Genomic DNA, 6863 nt, shown 5'->3' with positions numbered 1-6863 from the left:
CATATTGTTAGTTCTTGTTATTTGGGATTGAAGGGGAGTTTTGCACCATGTCCTCAGGTTGGTCAGCGTAACTCAAGGGGAGGAGGTTAGGATTTCTACAGATGCTTTTATGGGTATGTCATCTTTTGGGTTGCTATCAGGAATTTGTATTGCGTTGGAACTTTAATGGGTTTGGGTAAGTTATATCTCGGGTTGGTTCTCTGCTAGTGTCTGGGTTATATTATTATGGATTGTGATAGGCCATTCTGCATGATAGGAGTCTTCGATGAATCTTCAAAGGGCCTATTGAGTGGGTTTCATCTTGTTCCGTTGATGTTCCAGATCTTTCTCGATATCAATTCAAGAGTATTGCTTAGAGGATCTTTGGTCAGGGTTAGCGGGTTAGTTCTCCAGTAAAGTCAGGGTACAGTGGTTTTATCGTTGGTTCGGGTATGACCGACAGTTGCCTATGCAAGAACTTTTGGGTTCAAGCATTACCGTTGTTAGGAGAGGAGCGGTAGCAAGAAGATGGTGGTGTCAGTTGCATGACTGGTTTGGTCATTGGAAGTGCCAGGGGAGTTTTTTATCTACATGGGTTGTAGACGGTTAGAGTCCAGTGATTCTTTGAGAATGGAAGTTGGGGGGGTGAAGATTCGTCAGTTCAGGGCAAGGGATGTGGTTTTTAGTTACCAATATAAGAACTTAAGGAATTGGTATGGTATCATGGGAAATGATTCAGATTATTAGACTAGTTAAGGTTTCAAGAGTAGTCTTCAGGACTTTAGGAATTGGGTGATCATTGAGTTGGGCTAACAATGGAACGTTAGTATTGATTAATTCAGGTCGTACGGAGTTCATGCTATATGAGGTTGACGGTTTGGGAACCCATCGGGTTTAAGGTATGAAAGAACTTCGTCAAATCCAAGTGAGGCAGAATCGATCAGGTTTTTCAGAAGGCAGGAAGGGTGTGAACTAGGGCAAGTTCCACATCCTGTCTAGGAGGAGAGACGGATCAAGTGGCCATTTATATTGAGGTTGTGTAAGTGGGAGTTAAGGAAACTTCCATCCACTATTCGATGTCTTCTTTATTAAGCATAGTAGGCTTGTGGTTGAGCCTAGGTTGAGGGCTTCGAAATTTGAAGTATGACCCGAACACCTGATTGGATGTAGTGGGATGCAGGTTTCGGCTCAGGATGAGGGTGTTGTGATGGTTTGAGGTATGGTAAATCCCTGGGTGGTATCCATGATCGGCTTGAGGTGTTGTAAAACTATAATGGGATCATAACATTCACCAGTTCGAGGTAGACTACCTTTGGCGGTGGTCATGAGCGTATCGGGGGAATCAGTTCATGCCATGGGCATGCCGGCCAGGATTGGCGAGTAGTATTCTCTGTTTTAGGTTGAGGACCATTGGGGTACGAGGCAGAGTCAGGCATGGGTAGCTCTTGATGGATGGGGCCCATGGGCGAGGCTGCTCCATGGTATAGTTGGGTGGGACCCATGGGCGAGGCTCATGTGATAATGGCAATCCAAGTGGGACCTGGTAGAGACCGTTGGGTCAAGGATTGGATCTTGAGTGGCAAGATTAAATGGGTGATCAGTGTGTGATGCAGAGGGCTTTATGGGCTAGGTAGCCTTGTTATTTGGTGTCGTAGGAACCTACTAGTTGGACTAGGTACGAGACTGGTAGTCTTAGCAATGGTTTGGTAAACTTTATAACCCGGTCAAGAGAGGGGTTGTCGTGAACCAAAAGTTTTTGGGTAAATTCAAGTATAGATCTGTGGGTCTCGGGTTATGAGTTGAGTATCAGGTTGTTTTTGGTTGAGATCTCGAGTTAGGAATCATGATTGTTTTATGCAACAATTTCTTTTCAGTGGGTTAAGGATTAGGGTATCTATATGCCAAGGGCATCAATCGCAGGGTTCAAGGATTATGACTGGATTCATTTTTTATGAGATATCAAGCTCTTGTGATTGTGTCTTGTATTGGTTCTATTGGTGAAGGGCATCCAGATAAGTCAAGGCAGTATTATTGAATTAGAATTCGTGTGTGGAGTAGCTTGTTATTCAGAGGAGATGTTAGGTCACTTGTAGTTAGGATTGGATAATCTCAGAGTAAATGATTTGATCCTATTGTGTAGCTCTCGTCTGAGTCTAACCGTTGCAGGGATAAGTCACCAACTCGAAGTATTATCTGAGCCTTCTGACAAGTATAAGTGTTCTACAGGGATAATTGGTCTGTGTTTATGTTCTCTAATGGGAACCTCGAGTCATCAGAAGTTAAGTAGTTAGTTGGGAGATAAGTGGAATGGATTTAATAATGGTTAAGGTGGGCAATCTGTCAGGGAGTCAAACCGTCTCGAGACTTCAGATTTTAGATTGAGTAGACGTGGTGATTTTATAGAGGATTTTTAGGTTGAGAAAGGATTCATTTATCTTCGGGCTGGAGAGCCTTTCCAGGTTGGTTTTGGTTGCCTTGGGGAAGGCTGGGATATGTTAAGGGTTGTGGTCGTGTTAATTAGGTTGTTGGGCATGCCAATGGTATGGAAAGATTTCGAGGACGATATCTAATTTAAGTGGAGGAGAGTTGTTGTGCCATGTTTCAAATCGTTTCCCATTTTGGAGTAGTGATCAGGGATTGGGTGTTAGCAGGCTTGGGACCCTTGAAGAATTGAGATTTTGTAAGTCCCCAAAATGCTTGAGTATCAATCAGATCTGTTTGATGGTGCGGAATCCCAATCAAATCGATGATGCCAGATCAAAATAGAAGAGAGGGAGAAGAAGAAGATGATGAATCTTTTATGATTTGGTTAGAATAAAGATCCAGATACAAGATTCACACACACTAACACACACTAAAGTTCCTCTCTTTTCTTTAATTTTCTCTCTATAAAACACCTTAGAATACACACACTTAAGCTCCTTGTTCCTCATACAATTATGCACTCATCACCCTATATATAATAGACATGGGTCGTGAATGGGTTTACAACCGTAAACCTGTTCACGGCCGTAAACACAACCGTAAACACGTATACGAACGTAAACACCAAGCTGTTTACGGTCCAAGACACAAAAATACATTTTCCTAGAAAGGTAAAGTATAAACCATAATTTTGACCTAACAATATCCCATTTGGTTTATAGCTTTCTTTTCTAATTGACTCAACAAGCTCCCCTTAAAAAGTAGTTGGCTTTTCTTTTCAATCTTCATCGAGAGCTTGGCATCAACATTAATCTTTAAATTCTTCACGACTTCAAGATGAACTTGATGAAACTTCAATGAATGACTTCATCTTCAGCAGTTGGGATTTTCTGTAGAATTTGACATTGAACGCACATTGGGTGAGGAGGCATCTTGTACTGATTCTTGAAAGATAGTGCTTTCAGCTTGAGAATCTTCAGAGATAACATCAGAGCGAACTAATCTTATGGATCACTTCAGCAGGTTCAAGATAGCAGCAGACTGATTGAGAGGCTTCAATGCAATCCGTCAAATAATCTTCAATTTCAGCTTCACCTTGCTTCTGGAGTTGAAAGATTGAATGTTGAAAGAATAATCTTCATTTCTTGCTCCTTCGAATGAGAATTCTTCGATGATCACGGATGAAACTTTGGCTCAGAAATCTCGATATAGTCTCCATGAGTCTCATCTATACCTGAATTCACTTTTCAAGACAAAACAACACTAAAAGAAAACTCAGCACAAAAATTAAAACAGAAACAAAAATATTTTCGGATTTTTGATTTTTCTGAACAAGAAATAGAACAGAAATAACAATATTTTTGGATTTTGATTTTTCTGATTTTTGTTTGATTTTTTTTTAAATTCTCCCCCTAAATTTGTGCATAGAGGAAAACTATTGTAACGCCTGTGTTTATGGGCTTGCCATTTTTTAGCAATGTAATAGTCTAGGTTAACCTTTGTAACTAAATTTGAAATAATAAAAATGTATTATTTGTGAATTATGTGATTTATGTGTTTATTTTCTTGATTTTTATAATTTAATGAATTAAGAATAAAATAAGCGTCAAAACTAAAGTGGGAGATAAGCCCGATATCTTTGCATAAAGTTGTAGTGGTCGAAACAAGGATTCCGGAGATATAAGGAATGCCAAAATCCGAGTTATAACGAAGAAGTTATGACCTGTCAAAGTTTCGCGACAGAACCGGCACAACGCCGAGTGACGTAAAATATGAATTTAAGATAGAGCAATATTTAGCCTTAGAAATCTAAACGAAAGTCGTAGAATTCGTTAAACCGAGAGCGTACATAAAAGGAACGCCCAAATCTGATTTCGTATGAGGAAGTTATGATTTTTCTAAGTTTCGACTTAGCAGTATGCAGCCCGAATACTCGATTTGAGATCGAGCGGTTTTTAGCCGAAACAATCTAAATGAGAATCGTAGATCTCGTTGTTAGTAGCGAAACGATGAAAAGATAGGTGAGAACGGACGTCAGACGAAGAAGTTATGATTTTATAACGAAGTTTTCCTGTCCGGGCCTTCTAAAAATAAATAATAAAAAATAAATTCAAAATTAGCCGACGGAGTCTAAACGAAAGTTGTAAAGGCGTAGTCTCACCTACGCGTGGATATAAAGAACGTCGAAAACGGAGCTCGTATGCGAAAGTTACGGAATTTAGAAGTTTGACGAGTCAAATTACTCCCAGCGTAATTTGAGTACGCCCCGCGTACTCAGGCGGATGCAAGTTGCCTGACTAATACTCGAGTGCCACAGATCGACGCATGTAGTGACGTCAAAGTACGCCCCGCATAACCAAGTTACGCCCCGCGTACTGAGTACGCCCTGCGTAATCCCAGACCCTCAGCCTATAAATAAAACTCAAAATCAGCCATTTTCTCTTGTTCAAACTCTTCCCTCTCTCTAAGTTTTGCCTCGATTTTCGTGCCAATCATATCCCGAAGCCCCGGTATCATTCTCGAGCCCCGAAGCAAGATCCGAAGCCCCGAGGATCCCGAAGAGCGTTATTCCCGAGCCAAAGCTCTGCCCGTGAGGAGTTCGATTTTGGTGAAGATCTTCCAGATCTATCGAAGTATACTACTTCTATAAGCCGTAGTGCTGTCGGATCATCTTCTGATCAAGTGAGTGTGTAGTTACCTTCTTCCAACACATTATTATAAAGTATTTTATATAAAAATACGTGCTATGTGTATATATTTTGTTGTTATATGTGTGAATGTATATTCACTCTCTTCTATCTCATAGATCTGAGTTATTCTCTATGAAATACGTGTTATGTGTGTGTGCCTCATCTGTTATGTGGAATATGTATTGATTAAAGCATGCTATACAGGTTTTAAACTATGTATAAAAAATGTATATTTTTATCAACTAATATGTTGGGTAGAACATGGGTAGATAGTTGGTGTGTAATAAACAGATGAGAGGCCTGAATGTTGTTTTAATTTAGTCATCTAGCGGAGTTTAGATGACGACCACAGACTTTTCTAGACAGTACTGTGGAACACTAGCAGGCTCGCCACCTGTAGGTGTTAATGAACTTGGGTGTTCATTCGCTGTACTCCATCGCCCCCCCCCTACAGTTGCCTTATTTGACATATATTGCCGGGAAACCCCCGAATGCATGTGTTGTCGCCCCGATGAAATATTCTTAGACTAGGTCCCTTGTGTTAGTTATTTTAGGGACATAAAGTGAGAATAACGGGAATGGGTAATTAGGTTATCGTTGGTTGATGAAAAATTAATTTAATTATTTATTGTGGGTTGAAAACCCTATATGCTCACCAGGCTCCCAAGCCTGACCCACTCAGTTTCTTTGTATTACAGGAAGTGGCGCAAGGGCATGAGATGGATAATCATCAAGTTGTTTTTGTTTACAAGTCTGTATATGTATATATTTGTTGAATGACTTGTAATGTTTATCGTTTATGCTTTATGGTCTGTATCGGAACATGACATCTCGAGTTTTGGTTATATAATGAAAATACATTTCTTTATGAAATGATTTGGTAAATATTATTTTATCATACTTTGTTTTTGGGAACAAATTCCGCATCTCTTTTAAAATCAAAAGGATTTACTCTGAAAATGTTTAAAAAGCATAAATGAAACCAGTCTTTTCTAGCCGAGATTTTGGGGATGTCACAACTATGAACAAATTTAACAAAAAGAAAAATATTTGGGATCAAAGTTGTGAGACAGTCTTAACTTGTTTATCAGTACCTTCACCTTCATGAATAGATCTGGTCAATTGCCAGTATTGTGGTCCACTTGAACACAAAGGATATCGACACACTTTTCTAAATAAACCATTTAGCTGAAGAAGACCACGGGTATTGTTGTCCACTTAAATTAAGCAGCGAGATCTACAGACTGTTGGGATTAAAACCCTAATTGAGATTTGATGAACAAGATGCGGAAAATAAGAACAAACACAAATATGAAGATTAGGTCGAATGATCACTCGATTTATTGAATTGTGAGGAACAAATTACACTTAAGAAATAAGAATCTAACTCTACAGAAACCTCACAACGTGGTGGCTACATTTTGCCTCACTCCTTAACCCTAATAATGAATAATACATGACTATTTATAGGGAAAAGACAAGTCTTGGGCTTTTAACCTATAACTCATCAAAGGGGCCCATTGCCATCATCCATGGAGTGCTTTGAAACCCTACAATCTCCCCCTCAAAGTATGGAATGGATGACAATGCTTTAACTTCCAAAACAAGCATCTAGCAAATAAAAAGATTTGCAACGAGGAATATATGAAGCAATCCACGAATCTTGATTCTTCAATAGTCTTCAAACACGGGCTCTAGGATATATAAATCAAGCACTAAAGTAATGTCTTTAAACTTCATTTTCGAATGTAATCCCAAAGAATCTTCATG

Source organism: Lactuca sativa, chromosome 9, assembly GCF_002870075.4.
Source record: "Lactuca sativa cultivar Salinas chromosome 9, Lsat_Salinas_v11, whole genome shotgun sequence".
Lineage (NCBI taxonomy): Eukaryota > Viridiplantae > Streptophyta > Magnoliopsida > Asterales > Asteraceae > Lactuca > Lactuca sativa.
This window is presented reverse-complemented; position numbering follows the sequence as displayed.